Below are 13,922 nucleotides of genomic sequence, written 5' to 3' on the forward strand. Positions count from 1 at the left end.
AGTGGAATTAGAACATGACACGCATACCACAAGGTCTTGCCTGATGGTAAAAGTGCTTGAAAGTTCATGTCTTGGTTTCTTGTGACCAAAGCAAAGAGGGCAAGATCATGAGTTGACGCTGTTCAGGAATGCTGTTAAGAGAAATCAAATCTTGCTCTGGCACGAGGATTCACTGGACAGCAGAATCACAGTTTCTGACAGGGACACCAGTTTTGCGGTGTGAGTGGCTGAGTCTACATCTCCTCCACTGCTTGCCTAGTTGAGAGCCCTCTCTCACAATTAAACTTAGGGATTCTCTCTTAGGGCCCTGCGACTTGCTAACACAGGCCCAAGTCTTCTGCTCACTGTGTGCAGGTGCTGACTGCAAAGCTGGCCCTCGGGGGATTTGTGGGCAGCTCCTACTCACAAGGGTCCCCTTGCCTTTGTGTCCTGTCTGTGACGTGGGTCTCTGGGCTGAGGGCCCCTGGGCTGCTCTGGCTCTACCTCAGGGTGGTATAGAGATAGTCCGGGTGAGGGCATGAAGAAAACTGGAAAGATGGCTCCAACAGCAACGCCTGGTCCCTGAAGGAAACGCAGGGTCTGGGTCACAAGCAGGTCATGGGGACTGGATGTTCTCATAACCTTCTCTAGCAACCTCATGGCGTACTTCCTAGCCCTGAGTTTCCCTGCTCAGTCCCTGGCAAATAATTCTTTTCCTTCCTGGGAGAGAAGTACACGGTTATCCTGGTGGGCACCTGAAGACCCCAGTGATCTGAGTCAAGGTCAAGACATGCCTGCAGGACCTGTTCTGACTCACTGCAGGTGCCTTTAGGCTCCTTTCATGCTGAGTTGAGGCTTCTGGAGGCTGCCCTTTCCCCACCTTAGGACAGACAACAGAGGAATACTGAGGGGAACAAGCTCATGAGAGAAAGGAAGTTACTGTTTTTGTTGAGGGCCCACTGTGCCTAATGCATTGAACTACGTGCTTCGTTGAGGGGGAATAAGTCCTGGGAAGAGACAAGCCAGGAACGTGGACCCACTTGCCTTCCAGACATGTTCCTAGGTGCTCTGCTGGGGAGGAAATTAGAAAATCATGAGCAGTGAAAAACAGCAAGCCTCTTACAGCCCAGTCCTTAAACCATCCCCCAGCGTTTCAGCCTCTCTCCCAAGACAGGAAAGAGACACAATAGCAGCAGGCTCTGGAAGATTCAGCCATCAGGAGAGACCCACATTGTCTTCTCATGTGCAGGGCAATGACTGCTATCAGTGCCAAGGGACAGACATTGCTGCTCTGGAAAGCTCTGCTGTGCCTAGCAGCCCACTTACCCCCTCAGCTCCAATGAAGACAAAAGCATTGCCCCCAAAGCTCACCTGCACCCTCCTGTCCCTGCTGGGTGCTCCAGACCTGGGAATAAACCATGCACGGACACACTGGATTCACTGAAAGAGGGGACAAGATTAGACAGGTGGTGGTGGTCAAGGACTCACACAGGCGCTTTTCCTGACCACATGCTTCATACTTACCTTGACAACCCCAAATGAGTCTCAGCAGGACCTGGGATGTCAAGGACATCCCTACAAGCCTCACCTCATTGGTCCTTTCCCTACACCTTTCCTCACCTGGAGCCCTGACCTAACAGCAGTATTCACCATTGTTATACACGGGCTCCTGGTCCCTGGCTGGGGCAGGTGAGCTAGAGTAGAGGCATCCTGGGAGACCTGGGCTGAAAGTTTCTGAAAGCAAAGAAAAATGTGTTGGTCCTTGGGACAGTGAATTAGGAGGAGAAGAAAGGCTGGCCAGGGGGCTAAAGTGTAGACAGAGTTTCAGAGGATTTAGTACCCAGAAAGGCATGGAGTGTTGCAAGGTAGGGCTAGAAGCGGGGAGGGGTGCAGAATATGGCATGTTCAAATTTCTATTTTTGAGCCATTTTCCAAGTTCTCCATTTTGAGTATTAAATAAGTTAGAAGGAGAGTTCCAGCATCCTTTGCACACAGTACATGCACACCTAGATGTGGAATAAATGAACCAACACATAAATGTGGACTAGACACAAAGGCCTCACCTGTGGGGGTCGGCACCAGAGCCTGCTCCTGTGAGGCAGAGAAGAACTAGTGTTTGCCAAGGGGAAGCTCTCTCCAGGATGGATTTGGCATAAAAGGAGTCCACTCATTTCACATATCAGTAGATGATGGTCTGGAAGGCCCCTTGCTGGGAAGTTTACAGTCAGAATAAGCATCCCACCTTCTATGTGACCCCCTGCTCCTGGCATTGAATTAGTGCTTAATATATGTTAGTGGAATGAATGAAAAATGTGAAATGCCTGTCTTCCCAGGGGCAGACAGCAGGTGCTTTACACCTGGAAAATTTAGAGATTTGGCTACTGGCTGTGTAACCTAAGCGAATCACTTAGCTTCTGGAGACCTTGGTGTGCTCTTTATGAGTATAGTGTAGTGCGTTAAACATGAGCTCTGGGGCCGCACTTCTTCAGCCAGCCTGTAGTTGGGTCACTTTAGGGTTACTCATCATTCCTGTACCTCTTGTTTCCATATTTGTGAAATGGGGAAAACAGTAATAATAATAATACCTCTCAAATGAAGATTAAATTAGTCAATGCATGCTAAAGTGATGGTAACAGCATTTGACACACGGTGAAGATATTTGCTGCTATTATTTTTATTAATATTATTTTGTTAGTTTTACGAATTAGCCTAAACCTGACTGTGCTTTCGAGTTACTCAGGGAATTAAATAAATACCATTTCTTTTTTTTCTTTTTTTGCGGCACACGGGCCTCTCACTGTTGTGGCCTCTCCCGTTGTGGAGCACAGGCTCCGGACGCGCAGGCTCAGCGGCCATGGCTCACGGCCGCAGCCGCTCCGCGGCATGTGGGATCTTCCCGGACCGGGGCACGAACCTGTGTCCCCTGCATTGGCAGGCGGACTCTCAACCACTGTGCCACCAGGGAAACCCTAAATACCATTTCTTTATCCTCATTTCCAAATTCAGATTCAGTAAGTCTGGGCTGGGATCAGATATTTGTTTATTCTATGACTGATTCTGTTGTGCAGCCAGATTTATTGACTCCAGGGCTATGCTGCTTAACCCTATGGGATGCTGTCTCTGTAGACTACAATGTGAATGGCGTCCCCTGGAGTTGTACTGCGTGGTGACTCTGACCTGGTTTCTTCCAGTCTTAAGAGGCTGTGATGCTGTTCTGTGTCCCACATAGGCACAGTTCAGGGTAATCCTATAGCATATATTCAGGACATACTTGATTTTGAAATTAAAGGACCCACAATTTTGAATTCTTGAGGATTTTAATTATTTGGCCATCGCTGATTCGCTTTGCACAAGTAATATACAGTCTTGCCTGGAAGGTTTAAAAAGTGAATATTTAAATGAAATAAACATGAACTTTAACAGGTACCCTTAGCAGGCAGGGTAGTCTTCATCCTGCTGGAGTCTATATTCTTCCTTCCTCTGTCCTGAAAATAAGGCACTTTAAAACACTCTAAATACCCTCCAAGGCCATGGAGATCTGCAACCACTTGTTTGGTGTGTGCCAGGCTCCCTTCTGTCCCTCTGGTTAGTATCTTCACGGGGACATTTCGCTCTGAAGGTCTTCTGCAGTCTCTTGGCACAGGGCATTTTAATAGGCTCCTTTTGTGACTGGAGATATTAAGTGAGTGCCAGGGTCCTTTTCCTTCCCTGTGTTAGTTAGGATTTTCTCTACTTTTGACATTGTCTTTATGTGAGCTTGCTGGATATCTGGAGGGCTTCTAAGGATGGAAGTGCTGTCCTTGGCACCAATATGCTGGGCGTCCCTAATCCATCTAGTAAGTGCATTATGGCATAATATTACAAGAGCCTTTTTTAAAAAAGGTAAAAGTAGTGGAAAGACTCCCCAGAGAAAAACATCAAAAGTCTCTCCTGGGGGCTTCCCTGGTGGCGCAGTGGTTGAGGGTCCGCCTGCTGATGCAGGGGACACGGGTTCGTGCCCCAGTCCGGGAAGATTCCACATGCTGCGGAGTGGCTGGGCCCGTGAGCCATGGCCGCTGAGCCTGTGCGTCCGGAGCCTGTGCTCCGCAACGGGAGAGGCCACAACAGTGAGAGGCCCGCGTATCGCAAAAAAAAAAAAAAAAAAAGCCTCTCTTGGGATTAACAGCTCTTCTTTGGGCATAAGAATTGAAAAAGGTGATGGAAGGGGGATGAATTGGAAGAGGAAATGTGATTATTCTATTGTGGGTAAAGGACCTAGCCTATATTAATTTTGGAACAAGTGACTTCTTGGAGTCAAGGTAGTGATATCTGATTGTCTATTGTCAAGATTTTAGCTGGCTTTGTGTATCCAATAAAGTCTTCTTCGGGGGGGGGCACCCCTCACCTATTAGATGACAATTGTGCTTGGTTCATGAGATTTGGGTGAGGTTGCCTCCTCCTTCCTTACTCCTGTGAAGGGTGGGACGTGTGCCATTCATGCTCCAGGCTGGCTCGTCCCAAGTTCTCCTTGAGACTTCTGCAGGAGCCATCTGGATCCTGAGCATTAAACAAGAGGCAGGCTTGGAGCAGCCAGCACCCTCCTGCTACCAAGAGGGCAGCCTAGGACCTGTGTCTGTGTGAGTACAAGCTGAGGTAAGCAAGCTGTGGCTGACTTCCACCTCTTTATGTTTTCCACGGGCTTGATTCTCTCTTTGACATTCTTCTCTAATTGTCAATGTTTTTGTCACAAGCTTTCTCAAGTCCTTCATGGAATGAATTAGAGGTATAACTAAATGAGTAAATGAAGTAAGACATTTTATGTAAAATGATTCTGTACTTCATGTTATCCTCAGAATGCCTCTATGAGGGCAAGGAGAGGATGCATTAATATCCCCATTTTCAGAGAAAGAAAATGGTCAGAGAGATAAAACCATTGTCTTGGTAGGTTTTTAATATATCCCACCCAGCAAGTGGCAGAATTGTGGCTACAACTCATCTCTTTACTTCCAATCCAAGGCTCTTTCTATTATATTATACATTATCATATATGAGTATGCATAATATAGTATATTATAATATATTATAATTAATATGCCAGTTATACTGTACTTAATGTACCCATTGCATTATATTCTATAGTACTTAGAATACTCAGATTATTTCTTTTCAAATCTAGTTCCCTGTTGTATTTCTCTTGTCTATGCATCTTCATGGAGATTGTTTCTAACCCATAGCTATTTTGTCAGAGTTCTATTGAATAAACAAATGTAAATGGGCAATCAGTCTCACTTGAACTCACATATGTAAAGCACTTTCTTGGAGGGTTGAATTACTTTAACTGACAGCCTCACCCACTGGGTGGTAGCTTCCAGACTATGTGGATGCCACCTGCTGCACCCAGGCAGTATTTTTGGTGATAATCAGCGATAGAGCAACAAAGAGTAAAAGCAGAAGTTACAAACCTGACTTCCTCTGGACCTTAGGTGAAAAACAGAGCAGCAGTTGTCAGGAAACCAAGCAGTGACTCCCCCCACCTCCCCGCCATCACTGCAGCCGGAAGGTGGCTCTTGTCCTCTGCAGGTTCTGAGGAGAGAGGCCTGGGACTCAAGCTGGACATCTGCGGATACTGCGGGGGAGGGGGTGTGAGGTCAGGGATGGGGCAGGGGTCCCAGTGAGTTTTGCCTTAGTTTGAAACGGATAAGTGGATGTTCAGTTATTTGTCCAATGACCTGGAGTGTAATCCACTCCTCTCAGGCTAGTGTGAGGCTGGCTGCTAACTTTCACAATTTCTAGTAGTCTCTATTTCCAGTATGAGTCACTGAGGAACCCCAATTTTTTTTCTTTTGGCTGTGGCACATGGCTTGTGGGATCTCAGTTGCCCGACCGGGGACTGAACCTGGGCCATGGCAGTGAAAGTGTGGAGGCCTAACCACTGGACCACCAGGGAATTCCCGAGGAGCCCCAATCTTAACCAAATGCCCTTTCTCATCGACCGGCATGCTTAGAGTCTTTCCTCTGGAAGGGAAGCGTGTAACCCAAGCTCAAGCAACACACAAATGACATTGAATAGTAGTGCCTCACTGCGCTGGGCCCCCAGGCCATTGACAGCTTCACATAGTAGTTTCCAGCATGTTCTGTGGTCAGAGAGAGAATGAAGGATGCTCCTCCTCCAAATGGGGCCGAGCTGGTCCCCAGGCTGACATCCTCATGATAAAACCAGTACAGGATCGGGGAGAGCCTTTCTGGGCCTCACAGAGAAGCTCCATCACGTTCCCCACCACAGCCTGGGCTCCGGGATCCCTGAGAGTGAGGACAGGGCAACACACAGGACCTGAGGGGGACCGCGGGCTGTCAGAGAGGGTCTCTTCCTCTTGACAGTTCACCATCTACCCCTGCCTCTGTTCCCACATTCCAGAGTTAATCCTTAGATCAGGGCTGTCCAACAGAACGTCCTGCAATGGTGGAAATGCTCTATAGCCCTGCTGCTCAGTATGGCAGCCACTACACGCATCTGGCTGTTGTGCACTTGAAATGTGACTAGTGTGAATAAAAGAGAAAATTTTTTATTTTAATTAATTTAAATGTAAACAGCCAAATGTGACGAGCGGCCACTGTATTGAACAGCACAGCTGCAGAGGTATTTACCCCAGAACTGTGAGGATGAATTCCAGGAAGCCTTTCTCCGGCTGGCTGACAGCAGCAGTGTTCTTTCATCTCTTTCGTCTTACTATCTTATTTTTTCTACCGAATTTGTAGTTCCCCTAAAGCAGCTATTTATTTTGGAAGGTCTGCCTCTGTCAGAAAAGAATTAGCTCTTCATAGCTCTCATCCCTATGATTACCTTAAAATGTTCTCATGACCCAAAGGTTCCCTGAGCCCACTTTGAGTACCTCTGACTGAACTGTGGGTGGGTGGAACTCACTTCTCACAGTGATATTTACTGCCTCACTCTGGATGAAGCCATAGCTGTTGTCAGCTGTAGAGTAGTATCCCCCAGCCTGGCCCTCCGTGATAACAAGGATTTCCAGCTCTGCTCCCTGGAAATGCCAAGTTTTGGTCCCCAGACTCTCCTTCACGTCCCCTCTGTGTCAGGAAAAGGTGATGTCCCCTGCGCCTTCAGACACAGAGCAGACAAGGACCAGTGTCTTCCTTTCAATCACCTGCCCTCTGGGGGCAGAGTTTCCACGGAGACACAAGACACAGGGCTCCCTGTGTGAACAGGAGACAGCAGGTGAGGCTTGACTCTTGGGAACATCAGGGCTGAAGTGGTTGGTATCACCCTAAAAGTGACAGCAGATGGACTTGGAAATTTTGAGTAAGATCAGAAAACAGCGATCTTTGTAGAGTACGAATTGGGGATGCTGGGTGTCAATCCTGAGTATATTTCTGTGGGAGGCAAGATTCTCACTTCTCAGCCTTCGGTCACATGAGGTTCCTCATCTTATAATGTACTCACTTCAGGAGCTTATTTCCCCTAGGGGGCCAGGATGGGCAACGCCAGGGGAAAATCTTTGGGCTTGTGCTTGGTGACAATAGGCAGAAGTCTTGTGTTGAGATCTAGGAAGAATAATGGAAAATATTAGCCCTCCTTTAAAGGGACATCATGCAAGATGATAAACTGCTTCTCTCCCTTCTTTTCAGACCTACCTCAAGACCCTCTGCTTCAATACTATCTTCTCTAATTGCTCTGATATAAAATGGGTCTCTCTGTTCTCTCAGATCCTACTGTGTTGGATTTGCTACTAGGCTACTCTCTAGATGACTGTCAGCTCCCTGCAAAGCCTCTATAGCATAATAATAGGCACCCAGTATATATCTGATTATATTACAATAAGAAAGGTAAAGTTAAGAGGACTGTGGTGGACATTCTGAAGTTTTATGATTTTTTTTTTTTTTTTTTTTTTTTTTTTTTAGTCGTACGCGGGCCTCTCACAGTCGTGGCCTCTCCCATTGCAGAGCACAGGCTCCGGATGCGCAGGCTCAGCGGCCATGGCTCACGGGCCCAGCCGCTCCGCGACATGTGGGATCTTCCCGGACTGGGACACAAACCCGTGTCCCCTGCATCGGCAGGCGGACTCTCAACCACTGCGCCACCAGGGAAGCCCATGAAGTTTTATGATTCTTGAAGCCTCTCGGTAACCATTCCAGTCCTAAAGCACTATTAGAAATGAGAGGAGTTCAGGATAGCCTCAGGATCTCTCTGGAACAGACCCCCATCCCCATCTTATGGGAAAAGAAGGAACTAAGGTCTGAATAACGCCCTGCCCTACCTCCCTTTTTCCAGCCCCAGTAGCCCTTTTCACCAAAACTCACTCTGCACATAAATTTGGAATCTCTGGCTCAGTTTCCAGACACAGGAAGTCACTTCTGTACCTTGTACCAGGAAGACCCTGAGTCTTCTTTCCACCTGGCAGCTATCTGGAGCTTTGGGGAGCTGCCCCAGCATGACCCCAGGTCCTAGACATCTCTGAAGAGGTGAAATTGAAGTTGGGCATCTGACTCTGTGGAGAGAGCAGAGTCTTACAGGTTAGGGTTACTAGACTCTCCTTGGTGGGCCAGACGGTGTTAGCTGTCAGCACAGGAGGTGGAAACAGCTCTAAAGAGAACAAACATAATCCCAGGGCAGCGAGGCTCAGAGCACCTGGAGAGACTCATCTACGTTCTCAGCACTATCAAATAGGTCTTACAAAACCAAGTCAATAGAATCACCACCCAACTCCCTGGCACAACTGAAGTATCATAATTTCTACCCATGGCTTTCTAGGGAAGCTTGATGAGCACACCCTCCGCCTCCCTGCTCCTTGACGAGACTTGTTTGCACCCAACCCTGCTATACCTGGAGTGTAGTCGTTACCTTGAATTTTGACCCTTACACGGTTTGAAGTTCTTTGCCACAGAGATACATAACCTTCCTCAGAAAGCAGCGCAATTATATGAGCCATTGTATCTGGAGACCGCTTTTGGTATGCTGAAGCTTGAGTTCCTTGTAAAAGCAGCAAGTTTTTTTCTTTTAACATCTTTATTGGAGTATAATTGCTTTACAATGGTGTGTTAGTTTCTGCTTTATAACAAACTGAATCAGCTATACATATACGTATACCCCCATATCTCCTCCCTCTTGAGCCTCCCTCCCACCCTTCCTATCCCGCCCCTCTAGGTGGTCACAAAGCACTGAGCTGATCTCCCTGTGCTATGTGGCTGCTTCCCACTAGCTATCTATTTTACATTTGGTAGTGTATATATGTCCATGCCACTCTCTCACTTCGTCCCAGCTTACCCTTCCTCCTCCCCATGTCCTCAAGTCCATTCTCTACATCAAGCAGCAAGTTTTTTCCCATCCTTGTAGTAAATAATTTCATTCAATTCCCCTCCCTCCCTTCTCCAGCAGCTCAGAATCACTCTATCTCCTTCAAAGATAGAGTGTGGGACCTGGAGAATCAGCCAGTCTGCAATAGACAGTAGACACTCAATTCACTCCTTGATTTTCCATCCTCTGGGTGCCTGTTGATATCTTGCACTCACTTTCCCCACAAAACCTATCCATTCATAGTTTCTTCAATGACAGTTTTGCTTTTTCCTCATGAATTTTACCCTTCATTCAGGAGCAGATGATTTCTGAAGCCTGACCCTCCTCTTCCTCACCTGAAGACACTACCAGGTACACAGGGTCACTGGGACTCAAGTTCAGGGTACAGCACTGGTGCTTTCCAGGATGTGTCTCTTAAATAGCATTTGAAATGAAATTTTTAGTCCATATGCTTTCATAGGCTCATCATGCTCTCTCTGTTCCTGGGTAGAGGGATGCTTTGCATGTCATTGTTACCACTGTGCCTTGGAAGATGGTGGTCCTTGGAGGATGGAAGAGAGCACAGCTTTTGGTTGGGCAGCAGATGGAACGAGCCTGTCATGAATCAAGTTTCCACTGGGCGCGAGGCACCTAGTTATACTCGTTACATGAGGTCACTGAATCCTCACGAATACCCATGGGGTCATTATCATCATGTCTAATTTGTAAACATGTAAGTCAGTGGGGGATCAGGCCATTTTGCTCATGGTCACAGAGCTAGAGTGTAGCAAAGATAGGATTTGAACCTCATTCGCTGAATTTTAAGGCCATAGTCTTTCTACTAAACCATGCTCTCTGCTTGAGAAAGAAAGAGAAAGAGGAAGAGACCCTAAGTTTGGATTGGCTGCCAAAACCCTCATCCCTTGCTTGGCTGGTGCCAGGGAAGTGAGGAGTCCACATTGCTCTGGGGTAGTTATGGCCCTTCCTCGCATGATTCTTTATGAGTATCAGGGCCTGAAATGAATCAGACAAATGAGTAAACAGTTCCTCCTCCCACACCCCAAAACAGCACTGACTCTTGCTCAGACCAGGAAATAACAAGTTGAAACAGGGTCAATATGAAATATTGAGTTTGTAGGTGAAAAGGATGGAAATGACAGGAATTTGTTCTGAGCCTGGATCAAGGATTTGGGTGAGACAGTTCCTGTGAATATTTCTGGCAGAGCTGCCTCCCTGTTCCTACAATGGATTTCCAGCTGGGGTGCTCCTAGGAGACTTCGTGCACCTGCAACCAGGTGAAGACACTGTCTCCTTACCTGTCTTTCCTTTGTCAGGTGCATCCTCCTCCTTTTGCAGAAGAGGTCAGAAAGTAAACTCTTGAGCAGAGCAGAGCAGGAAGGTGCCAGGAACAGAGAGGTAGATAGGACTAGAACGACTGGGCCTAGGGGAAAGGGGGACACTTCCCTGCAGCTGTGGGGAGAAGGATTGGTACAAGCTTCCCCAGGTTCCTGTGGCGGGCACTGTAACTCCAAGGCGATGAAAAAGAAACAAAGAGGAGCTTACAGGACTCTCCTCAGCCAGGAACTGCAAGAGAGAGAGACATGAGAAATTAGCACAGTACAGGGATCCCGTCCTCAGCTGCACACTCACACTTTATCTGCCTTTCTTTGCCTTCTCTGTGTTGCCCTGTCCCTACCCAAACAGCTGATGGACACTTCTCCAGTTCATCATCAGGGCCTATTGACTACTCAGCAGTTCTCTTTTTTGGTCCCAGACGCTAGTGTGGAATAGCCCAGAGGCAAGAAGAACAGTGGAGAAAGACATCTAGCCCTTCCATTTCCTCTGCACTGGTCTCCCTTACCTGCTCTCTGTTTTGATTTTGGTGTCCAGAGAAGGGTTTAGCAGAAGTCTGATCTCACCAAGTTCTCATCTGGGGGATTGTCCCTTTACAAGGGCACTCAGTGGAAGCAACTTCCTTGTTCACGCACTCATTTGTTCAACAAGCGTTTGGTAAATACTGTGCCAGGAGTGGGTCTAAATATTAGAGTTACCAAGAATAAGACACTGCCCCTACCCTCAAGAAAATTACAGTCTAATGGAAGAGATGCTAAGTTGATAAGAAATTACAATACAGTGTAATAGGGCTATGACAGTGGGAAGAGAGAATTGTTAAGAACACAGAAGTGGGTATCAAACGTCTCCTTTTTACTGAATAAAAAAAGACCATTTATGTAGTTTTGCAATGTAACAGGGATACATCAAAGTAAAACTGCTAAGCCTACTGTCAGAATTGAAGTTTGAAACTCTTATTTTTCAAATATTTTAAATATTATTTATATTAAAAAAAATAACTGCTCATGTATATTTTCAATTCCACAGCTCATCAGATTTCACTATTTCCTTCCATTTTTCTTGTATGTGTATTATCTTAACCTAATTTTAGTGCTTGTTAAGATACAGTTTAGAATTCTGCTTTCATTTCTTTGATATTATCATATTATAATAAATACAGTGAACATCATGGTGCATATTCTCTTCTCCATGCTCACCCCTTTATTTTAGATTCCCAGAACTGGGATTCCTAGGTCAACATACATGCCATTTTTTAACTGGCTTTCCAGATATGCTTTACCACTTCCGCTGCCAGGAGCAATGTGACTGCATCTGCTTCACTCAATCTTCCCGCACTGGGAAACTAGCATGTGGCCTTCTGGGATTATTGTTGCTGTTGCAAATTTATTGACTGTAAACTGAACCGCCATGTTTTAATCTGTGTTTCTTGAATGGATTTACTCATTCATGCAAGAAATATTAACTGAGTGCAGCTACGTGCCAGGCACTCTGCTAGGTTTTAGGGATAAACAGTGGTTTTTGTGAAGCGGGTGGTCCAGTAAGCAGCTGCTGCAGGAAGTGTCTTTTAGTAGATCATCATGATCTTTATCCATTTACCCGGAACATTTTCAAGTTTTTTTGCCAATTTATATGAATTCTTTGCATCATATCTCAGCTCTTTGCCTTATTAGCTGTAAATATTTTCCAAAGATAATACTCATTTTTATTATAGTTGTATTATTATCATATTACAGACATATCAAATGTTTATTTTAGAAAATCCTCTCTGAATTTTCTACTACTTCAATATTTAGGAAGACATAATCTGTATAAAAATCCAATACAGTCTTAATGCATTTTCCATGTTTTTGAGAATTAAAAAAATACACTTATTTCTTAATTATCTGGTTTATTTTAAAATTTACAGTGGAATCTGTAACTATCTATTGTGTGATGATGTCTATTTACCATAAATTAAGCTAATATGTAATTGAACGTATTTCTAGATTTCTATTATTTTCCACTGATCTATACTTATATCTTGTACCCATAATATCATCTTTTTATATTGTTCTAGAATCTATTTTTAAAATATATGAATTAGATTTCCAATGTTACTCTTTAAAAAAAAAAATCTATTCTTTGATACTCTCACCAATAGATTTTTCCAGATAAGTTTTTGAACATTTTATTGAGTTCCAAGGAAAATTCTGCAGGTAGTTTGATTGAAATTATATAGAATCTATAAATCAACTTGGGGAGAACTGACATCTTTATAACACTTCTACTTTAGTGCTCCTATCCAGACTAATGACATGTCTTCATTCATTGAAGTTTTCTTTGTACAGTTTTATAGATTTCCTTTTATAAGTCCAAAAACATTTTTATCACTCTTATTTTTTCACTTTTATGGCTATTGTAGATGGAATTTCTTCGCTATAATCTCAAACTAATATTTGATAATATTCAAGGAGGTCACTGTTTTGGTTGTTTATCTTGAATCTTCCTAATTAATTCATATTCATGTACTTCAAACTATACCACATAGATGATATAATCAAGAATAGAGGTTGCATAGTTCATAACACAATAGCAAACAAGCAAATGCCAAATAAGTGTGGTGGGAATGAATAAAGAATGAATAATATATTTTAAATCTTGCCTTCCTATGTGTATGCCTCTTACTTTTGCTACTAATGTTAGCGTACTGGCAAAATTTAAAAACTATGACAAATGATAATGATAGCAAGCCTCTGGGTTCTAGCTCCAATTTGAATGGCAATTTTAGTCTTGTTCTGTTATGTATAATATTGGCTGTCAATCTAGAACAGGTATTCTTTGTTATGTTAGGTAGGTAGTCTTCTGTTCTGTGATACTTATTTTAGGAGTAGATACTGATTTTTTTATACCTCTTCTAATACCTTTGGCACCTGTTGTCACCATAATTTTTCTCCTATTTAGCATTTTGATGTGGTTAATTATATAATAACCGTCGATGCATCTATTCTTCAATTCTGACACAAATTCTACTTGGTAGTAGTTAGTGTAAGATGAAAATACTTAACACAAGCAAATTGCTAGAGAGCACTCAAAAGATATTAACATTTCTATTGTCATCATTTTTATTTTGACACACTGCTAAATTCTTATTTAAGATGATAGGGGCCCACATTCCAAGGAAAGCTTTCCCAGTCCATTTTACCCCTAGAGAATGCCTGAGGGCAGAGCCCAAGGGAATTTTTATGGGCATCTGAGACTAGTGCTCTGGGGAGGCTGAAAAATCCATCCCATCCAGGTCCTGCTCTGTGGTGCCCACTCACCTAGAACCAGCAGCAAATCCACAGCA

The 13,922-nt window shown here is 44.6% G+C and overlaps 1 pseudogene; it reads right to left on the bottom strand.

Moving 5' to 3' along the window:
* Positions 1-5,959: 5,959 nt before the first annotated feature.
* On the bottom strand, positions 5,960-8,404 carry LOC132425863 (Fc receptor-like protein 2; annotated as a pseudogene).
* Positions 8,405-13,922: the final 5,518 nt, after the last annotated feature.

This window comes from Delphinus delphis, chromosome 1 (assembly GCF_949987515.2).
Source record: "Delphinus delphis chromosome 1, mDelDel1.2, whole genome shotgun sequence".
NCBI classification, from domain to species: domain Eukaryota; kingdom Metazoa; phylum Chordata; class Mammalia; order Artiodactyla; family Delphinidae; genus Delphinus; species Delphinus delphis.